The 16,886-nt window shown below is 41.1% G+C and overlaps 1 long non-coding RNA gene across 2 annotated transcripts in view; it reads left to right on the top strand.

Annotated features, from left to right (window-relative positions):
• LOC131122046 (uncharacterized) overlaps window positions 1-16,886 on the top strand; it is a 61,032-nt gene that overhangs the window by 23,638 nt on the left and 20,508 nt on the right. Inside the window, exons 1-2 of one of the 2 annotated variants that reach the window (XR_009128514.1) lie at window positions 11,599-11,735; window positions 15,576-15,676. This is a non-coding gene — a long non-coding RNA (uncharacterized LOC131122046). Of the gene's footprint in view, window positions 1-11,598; window positions 11,736-15,575; window positions 15,677-16,886 lie in introns of those variants that run through there. The other variant, XR_009128516.1, reaches the window with a different exon arrangement.

The following is a 16,886-nucleotide window of genomic DNA, read 5'->3' as shown; positions in this document are numbered from 1 at the left end:
TGCCGTGATTCAAAGTGTTTCTTGGCTATAACTCTCCGCAAAAACAGCCAGCGTGTCGAAACTCACTTTTGGCCCATGATTGCTTTGAGCAATAGTTCGTCACAGCTGCTGAGAGTTGGAAACAAGGTGCCAAAAAGAAGCTGAAGACATTTGTCATCAAGTTGTGTTCTGGCTCAGTTTAGGTGACCACACAGTTTTTCAACTGTGTATGCACTGTATACAGACTATAAATATTGTCAGGTTCCAACAATAATGTCAGCTTTAATGGTGTCTAAGGTGTGAGAACAGAAAGGTCATAACTTCATGAAAATTGAAGAAAAATCAAAAACTTCTATATAATTCCAGACATACTTTGTGTAGCATGGTACAGTTTGATGAGGTTGCTTGTGTGCCGAATCGACATTCATTCATTTTCTACCGCTTATCCTCACGAGGATGTCATTTTTTATCATAAAAAATGTCAACACAAAACACGTATTTATAGTTTTTCAATGATAAATTTACATGCAAATTTGTCCTCTAATATTTAAACTCTATGCTACTATCCATCCATTCATTTTACAGCTTATCCTCATGAGGGTTGTGGGAATGCTGGAGCCTATCCCAGCTGTCTTCGGGCGAGAGACTGGTCGCCAGCCAATCACAGGGCACATATATACAAACAACCATTCACACTCGCATTCATATCGATGGACAATTTGGAGTCGCCAATTAACCTAGCATGTTTTTGCAATGTGGGAGAAACCCGGAGAAAACCCATGCATGCATGGGGAGAACTCGAATCGAAATATTATCGCTATTATTAAACATCCCTAAGCTGGACACATGACTACTATCTATGAACACTAGTCTACAACCACAATCACACACATATTTATATCTCTCAGATAGTGTCAATAATAACTGAGAATACCATATTTTCCGGACTATAAGTCGCACTTTTTTTCATAGGTTGGCTGTTCCTGCGACTTATACTCCAGAGCGACTTATAAATGAAAAAACTGTTTATGTTACATAATCCCTGGACACCTTTTCTGTTCATGTTTATTTTTTGTGTAGCTGAATAACCATTGTGTTAGCATATCTTGCACCTATTCAGCCTGTTGTCTATTCTTTTATTGTTAGAACTTGCCTTCCAAGAGGACGTAAGGTCTGTTTTGGTCAAGTAGTTTGTAAAATAAATCACCCGCAAAAAATGCGACTTATGTATGTTTTTTTTTTCCCCCTAATTATGCATTTTGGCATTGTGCGACTTATACTCTGGAGCGACTTCTAGTCCAGAAAATACAGTAATTGTCCCTGCTAAGCACAATGCAACACAATACAGTTGTGACAGCCACCGTGCATGCGCTCGTTCTGATGTGGGACATTTCTATCCTCAGATCAGCTCTGGGTCTTGTTCCATTCACACATCCATATGTGTGTACAAGATGTGTTTGTTCTGCCGCTATCTGAAAGGGCATCTTTGTTGTTATGCCATCCATTACTCACTCTTTATATGTGTTTGTGTGTGTACTGATGGAAACTACCATTTGGGAAAACCAATTACCACAGGTAAATAACATAACCTTGCACTTCTAGATTTAGACAAACAATGAATTTGTAAAGAGCGACTGCAATGGGACCAAAATGACCTCCACTAACACACACACACACATGCACACACGCACACACATCCAAACACATTGTACATCCCCCAGTCCGTGATAAATGCCCAAGTTCATGTCTATGAAATATTACCTTATAAAACTAATGTCAAATCATCCCCAGAACTTCCTTATAAAGATCACATTATTATTATGAGCCTACCACAGTGTAGATTTACAGCATAAGAAACTGAGATTTCTCGGGAAAATTAGGAAGGGGAAGTGAAAGTACAAGACTTAATTAAAATAATACAGTATTTATGGTGTGTAGGACAAAGGAGGAGGAAGGCAATGAGGGTAAGGAGAGTGGAAAGGGATGACGAAGTGTGGACATTAGCATTTGGAAGGAGAGAAATAAGGGCTGGGTTATCATGTTTTCCCCAGGAACTTTCTCATTTAAAATCTTCATTAGTTCCTTGCTCACTCTTCCATCACAACATACAAGCCTCTCTGTGTGTGTGTGTATGTGTGTATGTGTCAGTGAGTTTGTTAGTCTTAATTATCTTAAACTCTTTTAGTCAGGTTCTATTGGTCGTTTCAGAGAGCATCTGGTTTTTCTTTAATTTTTTTAAACCGCTCTCAGAACCAGATGTTAGAAAGGACTTTCTAAAAAATAATGTACTTGATCATATCAGTAAAACCATATTCAATAAACTTTCTCTTTAGTTTGTAAACGGCATTGCATTACTGAGGTGTGTTTTTGTGGTGGGGTGTTGACACAAAGGGCCCTAATTTTGTAGACCGGCGCGGTGCCGCGCACCCACACCTCAATCCCTCCCACCGACACAAGTGGCAAGAGGGAGGAGAAAAGTCGTGAGAGGGTTTAACACAGCCGAGTGTAATCTTAACCAATCAAATGAACGCCTCTCATTGTCTTTAAATGCACGTCATGCTCCACGTACGCCACCCCGCAGCACATGTCATCTGTTCCTGACAGTTACATCAAACACAGCATCAGTCTAATCCAGGCATCTTGCTTGTTTTCCACCAACATTCTTGCTCTACATCACCAAATAGGAGAACATTTGATGGTATATTCACGTATTTCATGGTATCTTGCGATGCGTGTTGGCTCATTTGCATACTAACAGTCATTGGATGGTTACTGAGGGGAGGCGATGAGTGCATCTGTCTTGTCCTTTTTCTGGTGAAGTTTTCACTTCTTGATTTGGGGGGAGGGCGTTCCCCCGCTCCAGTGTAGATCCGGCCCTGGTTGGCATCGTACTTTCAGCTGTTGTCAGGTGGAGTTCCCGTTATGTATGACGTCTTTGATATTTGATTGGACAATTAATACAAAAATGTCCATGCTGGTTCAGACGCTCACATGAAATGATGGTTGCTGTCATTGTTTTTTCCACTGAAATATGTGCGACACTCTGGAAAAACCTGCCTGTGTGTACACTGTGCGCCCGTCAGCCAATTTTCCACTGCGCAGGGTGCGCTTCCCCTGCGCCAAGAATTGACCAGGTCAAAGTTAGCAAGCTTTCAGCGCACCTTTGGCACGCTGTTTTGTCACGAGAATCACCGGGATGGGCCGGCACGCCAATAAAAAATTAGCCTTGTGTCAACAATGGCCCCAGAGTAGCATTTTGTATAGCCCCTGCCTTAAATCTTCCACTGTACAGTGCATAAATGCTGCCTGCGTACCTCCTTGTCTGCCACAAGATGAGCAAACAATAGTCAAAGAACACTTGAACATCAGGACTGTGATTTCATCTTCAAATATCCTGTTTGCCTTGAATGCTTTGACACACTTACGTGAACACACAGACTTGGTTTGTAGATCCTAATCAGACTAATCCTGGATTAAGAGACAGCTATCAGAAGTTCTGTGTTCGTCTTTTATTTGAATGAAAAGTGTGTGTATGTCTCCTTTGGGGGCGTATCCAACTACGAGCCTTCACGTGTCCTGTTTGATAATAAGAGCAATTATAAATGGTACATTTCAATATTTCCAGCCCTTTTAGCGCCACTCAGCGTGTATGTATGTGTGTGTGTGTGTGTGTGTGTCGGTGTTGGTGGGTGGGGGGCCTTTTTGTTTGTCCACTTGAAGTTGAATGCAATCAAATAAATGCTGGAAACTGTCAGCTTCCACTGGATTCTGGTTCAGTTGGCGTTATCTTTACTGTAAATGCAGTAATAATTCCCTGTTAATAACATTTTTCTCACACGTTGTTTGGGGCATTTGACCTGTTTGTGTGTGTGTGTGTGTGTGTGTGTGTGTGTGTGTGTGTGTGTGGATAATGGCATACCACACACGCATGCCCACACACTTATATGACCTCTTTTGCCTTTCTGCTACACTAAGGCTGGGCTTTCCTGCATGAGTGAACACACACAATGCAGACGTCTGAGTAGCCAGAAGCAAGCACAACACAACCATCTCTGACCCAATTGTCTGACACCAGCTACATATCTCTCTCTCTCTCACACACACACACACACACACACACACACACACACACACACACACACACACACACACACACACACACACACACACACACATGACAATGACAAAAATAGTACTTTATACAACATTATATGTGTACAAATACTTAACCTGGCTCAACTGTAACTATACTAGATCAGATTTGAGGCCTGTATTGCTGGCTAGTTGAACGTTGTAAGCCATGTTTTTGTTTACATTTTACTGAAACACTTAAACGGTAAACCTTTTAGGCTTGCAATTGTTAATCTTATTAGTGGACTTGAAGAACCATAATATAATCATTTTCCAGCCTTTCTTAACCAATGTATGTAAAGAATGAATGCCTTTTTTAAACTACAAATGGCAAATCCCTTACAAATATGAACAACGCTGTCACCAACATGCCAAAGAAAGATCTGTGGACTTGATTTTAGTGTATATCATATCATATAAACAGATTTTTTCTGACTTCTGATGGTCGTAGTGGTGGTAAGCCACATTTATATTAGGATATTCCACTAAAACCAGGACACCGTACATCAGGGTTCTCAAACACGCGGCCCGCGGGCCGACACTAGTTTGAGGCCCCCGCCTTGACATGAAAGTTTAATGTTCGTGCGGCCCACGCAAGTTGTATATGGATGCTGTATGGTATCATGTACCCAGAAAAAATTATTACGTTTGATTAATGTTCATGTTAAAGGTTAAATAACTGTTAATAGTTATCCTCCCTATCCGTGTGGAAGTGGTAAGTTTTTGGCTATTTAAGTTTAAAGGAAATAACTTGAAGGCTACCGTTTAGGTCGCTAGCTCTCCAGTTTGCGAGTTAGCATGTGTCTCAAGACCCTGCAGTTGCGCAATATGTTGTAAATAAAAAGAGTATAAATGTGACTATAGTCGTCGTGTTTTGTCATGTCTACAGGGCTCTAATAATGCTTTGTTAAAAAATAAAAAAAATAATTTGTCTACCCACCAATTATATGTGGTTTTTATTATTTGCCGTTTTATTATTATTATTATATTTATTTATTACTGATTGATTGATTTTCTTTATTCTTGATTTGTTTATTTATTTTTCATTTTACTTTGTGCAGAAAAATAAAAATTAAGATATTTGAGAACAGTGGAATGTTTTATCAGAGCTTTCATTGTAGAAAATCGGAACCAAAGCACTGAAAAAGTTTGTATATTTTTCTGTTTTTAATAAATGCGTTTACTTTTTTTTTTTGAAAACCTGTTGCGGCCCAGCCTTGCCCAGACCCTAGCTCCAGTGGCCCCCAGGTAAATTGAGTTTGAGACCCCTGCCGTACATACTCCTCCTGCCTCACGGTGTTGAAAGTAAAGTGATGTTGCAGCAATATTACACTCTACTAGGTTTTGTAAAAAAAAGCAAAGGCATATAGTAGATGACTGTCCTCAGTTTGTAACAGACGCTATCCAATGTGGCTTTGCGAGTATACGTTGGTAAACCTCACTCCCTGAATTTTAAGAGCTGTGTTGGCCGTAGAGTTGACAGTCTAGCCTAGCACTTTCAACTCTGATTCCAAAGGACCTTGGTTTGAGCCCAGGGCAGTGCACAGGGCTGACCGAACCAGGCGGGTTAGATTGGTGCTGTGACGAGAGTGAGGTTTATGGAGGTGATTGTCAGTCTATGTGGTTGGTGAACCTCACTGAGCTGTGTGTCAATTTGACAAGGGCTGGCTCAACAAGGAGGCTTACATCTGTATAAAAGAGCCCATGACAATCCCATGCAAATACTGTCTACCCCTTGGATGGAGTTGTATTGATGATGTCTTGGTTATGCTATCGCTTGCTCCATTCAAGATTGCTGGGAAGTCAGAAATATGCTACAAGGCATAATTTCAGTGTTGCAGTCAAACAAGAAAACAATTTTTCCACTGAATATATTCATTTTAAGATGACACGGCGATATATCTACACACCAGTTTACAAGGAAACAACTTGTTTGATGTGCTTAGCCCACCCAATATCGTGGAACCTCAGTTTTTGGCATTGATTTGTTCCAAACGGTCCAATGAAAACTGAAACATATCCATCCATCTGCTGGAGCCTATCCCAGCTGTCTTCAGGCGAGAGGTGGGGTACAGCCTGGGCTGGTGGCCAGCCAATCACAGGGCACACATAGACAAACAACCATTCACACTCACATTCATACCTACGGACAATTTGGAGTCACTCAAGCACTGGGAGAACATGGAAACGGCACACAAAGATGCAAGCGGAGAATCGAACCCAGGTCTTCCGGACCTCCTGACTGTGTGGCCAACCCACAGTGCAGCCTCCACAAAAATATATACAGTATAATATATAAAATTTGAGAGGATATTTACATTTTAAAACCAATTCACCTATTCATTCATTTTCTACCGCTTATCCTCACAAGGTTCACAGGGGGTGCTGGAGCCTATCCCAGCTGTCTTTGGGCGAGAGGCTCGCCAGCCAATCACAGGGCACATATTGACAAACAACCATTCACACTCACATTCATACCTATGGACAATTTGGAGTCGCCAATTAACCTAGCATGTTTTTGGAATGTGGGCGGAAACCTGAGTCCCTGGACAAAAAACAATGCATGCACGGGGAGAACATGCAAACTCCACACAGAGATGGCCGAGGGTGGGATTGAACTCTGGTCTTCTAGCTGTGAGGTCTGTGTGCTAACCACTCGTCCGCCGTGCAGCCCTCACCTGTCACAAATCCCAAAATAGTTGCCGATTAATTGGATAATGATTACTCATTGATTCAGTGATAATTTATTGCAAGTCTACAATATCATAATGACAGTGTTTGTCATAGACTACAGTGTAATGCATCGCACACATATTGTTGATGCTCTACTATACAGCCAACTGTGCGCCAACTGTATAAAGAAAGCAATGTATTTGGGGAGCTGTGTTTGCAAGTTACATACAAAAAAAGTCAAATAAATGAAAGGCTTGTATGATATTGTGTCAAAACAAGCACCCCTGCTGCTAATTTGACACAGAGAAGGAGCTAAAAAAACCACTCAAGCGCAGTGCTTATTTTTACATTGCTTTTTTTTTCCACGCTGTTAATAATAATTTGTTGTGAAAAGCGTATCACCTTCGATCATTCACACTACGCAACCTTCAAACGTGTTGGATCTTGTTCTCGAGGAAGCGAGTAATGGCATTGTGAAACTATGGCAGTCATGGTCATAATGAGGGAGAGTCTTCATTTGAGTGTCAGTAGGTGGCGCTGCAAACAAAGTCAGTGCTGCCTCTCTGACACACAGGATGATTGTTTGCTTCATTTGATACCAAAACATTTTGCAAAGGTGTTAGCAAGTTTGCCATTTTTTTTCCTAGATGATGTTTGCTTACCCATTGAATCACATACAATTTTTATTTACAGTGTAACTTTAGTTAGTGTCTGCCCCCGTTAGCGTGTTTTTGGGTTCATGTTGACAATTTATGCAACAATTTTACACTCGTCAGTAGGTGTACTGTTCCTCTATTATGGAGACAGAAGCACCGGACTGTTTTTACAGGAACAACAAGCTAACCCCTAATAAAAAGGCTACAGACGTTCCCTTAGGGAACACATTTATAGCAACACACACAAGCACAAGTCTTATTTATCTCTTAAATTGCTCATTGTTTGTTATTATGACTACTATATTTGGTAATACCATTTTACATGTGGCTATAGGGGTGTTATTGCATGTCTAGAGGGCTCTAATGTTAAACACTGTATTTAGAAGGGTGTAAACAGGTTCTCTAAGTATGAAAATATTCTATTTATCAATAAGAAATACTATTTCATGGAAATTCATGTGTCATGGATAATTGAGGGATCATATCACAATTTTTTTTACTTTAATCATGAGTGAGATTGCATGGTCATTTATTAACAAGTTATTATTAATACAGCTGACTTCCTTGTAACAGTATGGCATGTGTAACACTCATGAGTTTTCACACTAATAGTTGTGATGCAGCTGACAACATTTTGTGGAGTTTGCCTACAGCCACCGCTGTCGTGTTTTTTGACCCTTCTCTAATTAGAGACCCTTGTGGTTAATTTCATTTGTAGACCATGGAACCAGCGGTTATGCAGTTTACATGGAAGTGGTGTATATGGAAACTGAATTTCTTAGGTTATGGCACATACAGTAGGGAAAATAAACCCACTGCAAAGATGTGTAAAGCCCAAAATTGATATTAAGTTTACTGTAAAATAATGTTTAAACAACCCAACAACACAGAATTAATTTCTTTTGCACATGAAGCACACAAATACTGGAAAATGAGGTTTGAAGACATCTGTTTCTATTGAAACGTCATTCTTTTGTTATTTATTGCAAGTCAATTACGCGACAGTATGTAATCAATACAAATGTTCGGCTGGAATATTCCATTCATGGAGCTCTGCAATGTGTGGTAGAAGTGTTTCCTTTATGTGTTGATGTACTATAAAATAACTTATGCAAAGTTTTGTTATTTGAATATCCCAATTGGCAGGTTAGGTAATGTGGAGGAAAACAGTCTATGGCGCGTATGTTTGTACCAATACATGTGTGTCCACTCACCACAGGCCTGTTTTCTTCTGTTTATGTTTTCAGTAATTAGAGAAGCAACATCCTGAACACTGTTGTCAGGCAGCTTCAGGCTCTATCGGTAAACACCTCCCAGAAGGCCACACACACACACAAGCACACACATGGGTGTCAAATTAACATCTCGGGAGTAGATGTGAACAAAACCAGGACAAGAGCAGAGCGACAGAACTGCGGCCTTCAAAGACAACATCTAAGAGAATTCTTGATGAGTCAGAGTGAAATGAGATGAGATGGAAAGCTGAAAAACAAGAAAATATCATTCTTGAAGTGTGTGTGTGTGTGTGTATGTGTGTAGCTTTCAGAGGTGCCGCTACATCAGCAGTAAATAGCCAAGTGCTAATTTCAGTGTTCTGTGATCAGCCAAGTTATTATGGCAGCTGTGAATGTGTGTTGGAGACCTTCTCGAAGACGAAGAAGGGATTTCATGAGGAAAAAAAAGTCTCTGTGTGAAGTTTGCATGTTCTCCCCGTGCGTGTGTGATTTTTTCGGGGTACACCGGTTTCCTCCCACATTCCAAAAACATGTTAGGTTAATTGGTGACTCCAAATTGTCCATAGGTATGAATGTGAGTGTGAATGGTTGTTTGTCTATATGTGCCCTGTGATTGGCTGGCGACCAGTCCAGGGTGTACCCCGCCTCTCACCCGAAGACAGCTGGGATAGGCTCCAACATGCCCACGAACCTAGGATAAGGGTATAGAAAATGGATGGATGCTCTAGGGTGCCCCCAAGTGTTCAAGGGGCCCTAAGCCGGTGCTTAGTTTGCTTATACCTTGGGCCGGCTCTGAATTTTACCATGGTTGTTAGTCTGTGCTCTGTGATTGACTGGTGACCAATTCAGGTATACCCTGGGATGGACTCCAGCTCACCTGTGAGCCTAATGAGAACAAGCAAGAGAGAAAATGAAAAAAATAAATAAATGAAATATGCTTCCTTAAAAGTGATTATTTTTAATTAATTAATTCATTCATTCATTTTCTCCCGCTTTTTCCTCACGGGGGGTGCTGGAGCCCATCCCAGCTGTCTTCGGGCGAGAGGCGGGGTACACCCTGGACTGGTCGCCAGCCAATCACAGGCCACATATAGACAAACAACTGTAGTGTGATTAATCATGATTAATTCATTTGAAAACTGTAATAAATCTGATTAAAAATTGTAATTGCTTCATTTCTATTCTATTCGCTAATGCAAAGCAACCTCCAGATTTGAAGTAGACCGTTAGGGGTGCTAAATAATGTAAAATGTATACATACATCTATTTTATATCTATATCTACAGTATAAGTATGTCTATAGTCATTCATTCATTTATTTTCTATGGCACTTATCCTCAGTGAGGTCGTGGGTATGCTGTAGCTTATCCCAGCTGAATTCGGGTGAGAAGCGGGGTACACCCTGGACTGGTCGCCAGCCAATCACATGGCACGTATAGACAAACAACCATTCACACTCACATTCATACCTATGGACAATTTGTAGTCAACAATTAACCTCGCATGTTTTTGGAATGTGGAAGGAAACCGGAGTACTTGGAGAAAACCCACGCATGCACAGGGAGAACATGCAAATTCCACACAGAGATGTCCGAGGGTTGAATCGAACTTGGGTCTCCTAGCTGTGTGGTCTGCACGCAAATCACTCGACCGCTGTGCAGCCCCAAGAAAATTTTTGTAAAATTACCATTGTTGAAATGAAACTATTGACATTGTAGATACAAGATGATGAGCATCAAAGGCTTCAGTGGATGGTTCAGATGTGTGCTGTCATGATTTATTGCCACACTCCTTTCCCATTTTCTACCCAATTTTCCACCTCATGTAAGCTTAGGAGTTTTTGCAAATTCTAACAAAACAAAATGCTCAGATTATGGAGTGTAGAAACTTTTTCGTTCAATTGTGAATTGCCTACGTAAACAGTTTGACTCGGCACATTAATAACGTTGATGTGAGAAAACAGCTTATGTCATAGGGTGATGATGTCTTATTGACCGTTAAAGCAGCTCGCCTCTCCTCTAGACACCTTCAAAATGTGAAGAGGTGTATGTTACGCTGGATCAGTGTTTGGTTGTAGTTGGTCTTTGTGTTTTGTTTTTGCAGGAAGCATCAGGACTTTTTGTTTGGGCATCAACAGACTTTTGCTTTTCCTGCCTCCTGTGTCCTCCTTAAATATGTTATATTTCTCTGGGCTCTGGGTCGTAAACAGTGTCTATTCATTCAGCAAAATGTTGTTTGGATATATATATTTTTCTGTTAAATTGAAAGCTGAGTTGTCTTTTTAATAATTTTTTAAAAATAATTATGGGATTCAAAGAAGAAGGATCAAATGACATCTTAATATTAGGACAATGCAGTACAAATTCTGAAAAAAAAGTTGCAATGTCACTATAAATGTTCTAACATTGCAATAATATTTATTGTTTTCATGTATTTTTCCAGTAATATGTTGATATATGCCATAAATCGCAACTTTATTTCACAAGACTAGTTTATAAAATGTATTTTATGTGAATTGATTTGTCAAATGGTAACATCCCCCCCAAATTAATTTTCTATATGGCTAGTGGCTACCAGGGGAGGATTGACATCTTTTCTTGTTTTTGCATAGTCCGTATCTCAAGGCGTCCATTACTTTCCACGTCAAATATTATGCAGTCTCCATATTGCATCACTGCCGTCTGCCTCTAATGTTTGAATACTGCTGTTTGACAGCCGTTACAAAAGCATGTTTAGCGATTTATATGCAAAGCAGAGAGATGAGGAAAACATTTATTGGAATGGCACACAGTGAGACGGGGGGGGGAAACTAATTGGACAGAAGGTTGTGGATTGTGACTGTGTGGGGAATGGCTTTGTATTGGTAATAAAGGTGTCTATATTTGAAATACTCATTTTAGCACTGGGAGAAAAAGCTCAAAGATGTCAAAGTTAGTGGAAAGATCAAAGACGGTTTGCTAGTTTGTTCTTATACAATAGATAGTATAGATAGAGTGACAACACTGAGGATGTCCGCTCTCCTTGGGATGGCTGTGTCTTCCAGCACAAGTCCAGTCCTCGGGTAAAAAATGCTGACAGCAAACAAGCATCTTCTTGAGTCTTTGTAGCGAAACTGAGAGCTAGGTATCCACTCTTCCGTCTGTGAGTGACGCTGAGATGAGCGGTTAGTGAGGTGTTGTGTTAGTCCGCTGATGAAAATATTTTTTCATGTTAGCTGCTGCAATAATAATACTGTAGCTTGGTTAAGTCAGTAATTTAAATGGAACACTGTTTTTTGGGGGGGGCGGGGGGTGTGAGGTATTTCCCATGATGCTCGTTGCTAGCTAGCTTATATTAATTTGTTTTCAAAGTTAAGAAATATGTATGTTTCACATAGGGCTGCATGGTGGTCAAGTGGTTAGCGCGCAGACCTCACAGCTAGGCGACCCGAGTTCAATCCCACCCTCGGCCATCTCTGTGTGGAGTTTGCATGTTCTCCCCGTGCATGCGAGGGTTTTCTCCGGGTACTCCGGTTTCCTCCCACATTCCAAAAACATGCTAGTTGGCACGGCGGTCGAGTGGTTAGCGTGCAGACCTCACAGCTAGGAGACCAGGGTTCAATTCCACCCTCGGCCATCTCTGTGTGGAATTTGCATGTTCTCCCTGTGCATGTGTGGGTTTTCTCCGGGTACTCCGGTTTCCTCCCACATTCCAGAAACATGCTAGGTTAATTGGCGACTCCAAATTGTCCATAGGTATGAATGTGAGTGTGAATGGTTGTTTGTCTATATGTGCCCTGTGATTGGCTGGCGACCAGTCCAGGGTGTACCCCGCCTCTCGCCCGAAAACAGCTGGGATAGGCTCCAGCACCCCCTCGATCCTCGTGAGGATAAGCGGTAGAAAATAAATGAATGTTTCACATAATTGTGAATGATGGACAAAATTCCCCAAAAAGTGCAGTTCCCCTGTAAGGGCGAGTGTCTTTGAACCATCCGACTTCATCAAAGAGTGTACAAGAGATGGAAAAGCAAAGCGACAAAGACGGCAGTCAGAAGCGCTCTCATAAGCAGAAGAGCAGCTCAAGTACGGCGGGGAAACAAGACTGCATCGCAGCTGAAGAGCACTCGTACATCATCTCATTACGCCTGCTGTGTGCACGCATGTGGTGTTGCTCTCCCGGTGTGCTGCTGTCATTGGTGAGTGCGTGTCACGAGTGAGTAGCCAGCAGACAGATGCTATTATTTGCATTTAAATGTTTCCTCTGCTTCTTGCCCAGCCGTCATCCATCATAAAAGATTCCTGGCCTTTTCCACAGTGTTGAGCTCATGTCACAGTGACTGACAGCAGTTTCAGCTAGTTCTCTGCTTTTTTTTAAACACTATCGGGGGCTTTTGACAACGATATCAGTCGAGGAAATGGACAGAGTGCTTAATGAGAGGATCATTTGGATGATCTTCGGGAGCCTGGAATAAAAAAGGAATATCTCATCTCATGGTAGTCCTTGAATCGGTTGGTTCTCTGTGAGCCCCATGTTTGTAATCCCTGCAGAGTGTTTGGATCACAGTGCATTTGGCACTGGAACCTTTACTGTCAAAGGCGCCTTCTTCTTTCGGCTTTTCCCTTCCGAACCATCTCAGTCTGGCTTCTCTGACTTTATCTCCAAGGCCTCTAACATGTAATGTCCCTCTGATGTACTCCTTCCTGATCCTATCCATCCTGGTCACTCCCAATGGGAATCTCAGCATCCTCATCTCTGCTCCCCCCCAGTTCTGCTTCCTGTCTTTTCCTCAGTGGCACTGTCTCTAGACCAAACAACATGGCTGGTCTCACCACAGTTTTGTATTTCTTTACTTTCATTTTAGCTCAAACTCTTCTATCACACATCAAGCTTGACACTTTTCTCAACCGGATCCATCCTGCCTGCACGCGCTTCTTCACTTCCTTTTCACAATCTCCATTGTTTTGAACTGTTGACCCCAAGTACTTAAAATTCTCCACCTTCTATATCTCTTCTTCCTGTAACCTCACTCTTCCACTTCCACTTCACACACATACATATACTCCATCACTGGAAGCTCCACCGCCAAAGGCGCCAAAAGTGGTAAAACTTTCTTCAACAGAAATTTCCTAGAAGCCGTCTCAATGTGTTGACGCTGAAATCAGACGATTTCATTTGGTGATTTGAGACATTAGCAAATCTTCAGACTTCAGCACAGTGATTATCAAAATAATGAACTTCATGTAAGTTTATTTTTCTTTCTTTACTTTCTTTTGTTACTTTGTCTTGCGATGCCACCACAAGACACAGAAATTATAAGGAACATGAGAGACTGCCTGGCTGCTAGTACTCGTACGTAGTAATATGAACAGTACACTCGGTATAGCATAGTAGAATATCAATCTGTTCTTCAAAGGGTGAGTAGCAGACCACCAAAATGTAATTAATTAATACGATTCAGTACAATAATAAGTGTAAACCTCTCTATTTCCTGTTAGCAAATATACATGTGTACGTCTTAGGATGTTAACAAATCTACTTAGTAATTACTTCCACTCAATGTCAATGTATATCCTTTACCGCCACTTATCTTTTCCCTCCAAGTACCTCAAGAAAAAGGAAGATGTGTCACTCCGATTTATTCACGCATATCTGTATCACACTTTCTGTTTTGAAGCGTAGAACATATCACACGATTTTATGCTCAGTTGTCAGCCACTTTGGGCCCCCATATGACATTAAGGAGGATTTGAAAGAGTCTTCTGGAGTAAGTGGGAGGCTTTGATATTCAGATTTCAGTGCTTCTTTTGCAAAGCAGTGATATGGATCGAATATAGTTAGTTTTTTTTGGAGTGAAGTGCGATAAAGGGCGTTATGTTATGTGCAAGGTATATTTTACATATTTTTTAAATGAAAAAAATAGTGTCCAATTATGTTCCATCGTATAAAAACAAAAAATGACATAATGCCATATGTACTAAACACGGACAACGACAATAGCAAGGAATGGGACATTCAGGAATTTTCGTGCCATTCCTCCAGGAGGACAATTTCCATCTCAAAGTTCTCCCACCAGCTGGCAGTGTGTCCAGGTCTGACTCAAGACGGGCGTTAGGAAGAAGATGCCTTGGATGTGGAATGGTTATTTGAGGAAAAATGGCCGACCTCAAAGTGGTTATTTGCCGTCTTCAACGTGAAGCAGTATTTGGGCTTGCAAAAACAAGCAAGCAAAAAGCGCTTGAACAATTGCTACAACCAACATAGTTCTGATGTAAACACAGGCCGCGTTTGTGATGTCACAGTCCAACACACAACCCGATTTGTATCTAATCTACTCTTTGGCAGGAGATTTTGAAAACCTTTGCTTTTAGTGTGGACGATTTGTGGAATTTATGAGATACCCACCTATGTATGGACAGGGCCATACACAATGGGCATGGAATGTTGTTTCTTCTACATCAGCTTCCAGCATTCAGTCCTGTTCTCTTTTTTGCTAATTGCTTGTCTACTTACCTTTTGGCCAATCTTATAAACACAACACTTTTGCTTTGCTTCCTTTTTCATGAGCTGAACTCAAAGATCTATTTTCACACAACTATATTGTTGACAAATGTGTGTAAATGTGTGTGAGTGAGCACGCAGATTGGCCACAATAAAACCGTTATCTGGGCTAACCACCATTTGCCCCACACAGTGCAACAATCTCCTTCACAGAGAGTTGATAAGTTTGTTGATTGTGGCTGGCCGACTTGGTCTACATTTCTTCAATGGCTGTGTGACTAGCTTCATAATAGTAGGAACTGGAACTCTCAGGGTCACATGGATTGGTTATACATTTTTCAATTTATTCACAATAACTGCTTATAATGATATGAAAAAAAGCACCTTAATTCAGACAAAAACATATTTGACTTACTTTTTCAGGAGAACATGTATCACCTGTGATACTTCCAGAGGATGAGACGCTGTCTTTATGGAGACTTTGGATGGGAAGTACATTGGTGGATCTCCAGCAGGACTTCCAGGTAAACAAAAGATCACTCGGCTAATCTGGTGTCTTCTACTGCTGAGAAAGGGTGGTAATCTCATCTGATGAATTAACTAATTTTTCGGGTTATGGCTGCATTAGCAGCTGTTTGACTGATGATCACACCGTCAGCCGCGAAAACTCACCATACTCAATGTCAAATGTTTGTTCTTCAAATGGCGTAATATATTTTTGTGGCATGTGTTGGTAGTTAAGTTCTACACGGCAGACATGGTGTTTTTGTTTTGGCACGCCTGTGCACTATGAAGGAAAATGGGTAGGAGCACGATGACCAAGACATAATTTAGGGCAAGACACTACACTGCACCCGAGGATCACTGAGGGCTGCGATAGTACTAGCCACAGGTGATCGTTTTTTGTGATGGGCCTTGAAAGGGCATTGATCGGCATATGCTGCTCACATGATTTTTTAAAATGGAAACCATCTGGTACCGATTGGTGGCCAATTGATCTGAGCATCCCTAGAACACATATGCGTATATCACATATGCATATATCACATATATGTCTATCCATAGCATTTCAAATATGTTTTGTGGATGACATGTGCAGTGAGTATTTTGGCCGTGCAAGAACTGGGATGAGCTTGCAACATGGGGCATGCATTATCATTCTGCAACATGAGGTAATGGTCATAGATGAATATCTCATGTGCATTCTTAATATCATCAATAAAATGCACAGTTCCATTGGCATGATTTTGTGTGAGGTGTAAATTGCCTGAAAATTATGTTTTGAATTGCATCATTTTGTGTTTGACTTCAGAGGTTCCATGGAATCAGATCAAATTGTTGTTTTTTTTTTTGGTTTTAGAAGTGGCAAAAAACCTAACTCCACTGGGATAAAGCAGTCATGCAGCTTTGTTGTTGTTGTTGTTTGACTAATTAATTAATCAACGGCGCCTCTTTTTAGTTTGAGTAAAACCACGGCGACTTGCACTGGTGTTTATTCATGAAGGTGCTAAAAATAAGAGTTTCACTGTTGCCTCTTTGCTCTATGCTTCAACGCTTATGTCACATTGGGGGGAATATCTTGAACATTTTTTTGTCGGATTAATGCGAACACGATCAGACAGAAAACTTGTCAAATGTGTCTGTCGCTTCCTGTTTGCGTGTGTGTGTGTGTTTGCCTTTTTTGAATAACAGCTTGGCAGGCACACACACTCGCACGCGCTCACACGCAGATGG

Source organism: Doryrhamphus excisus, chromosome 1 (assembly GCF_030265055.1).
Source record: "Doryrhamphus excisus isolate RoL2022-K1 chromosome 1, RoL_Dexc_1.0, whole genome shotgun sequence".
Taxonomy (NCBI): domain Eukaryota; kingdom Metazoa; phylum Chordata; class Actinopteri; order Syngnathiformes; family Syngnathidae; genus Doryrhamphus; species Doryrhamphus excisus.
Note: the sequence above shows the minus strand (reverse complement) of the source record. Positions and strands in the feature narration are given on the sequence as shown.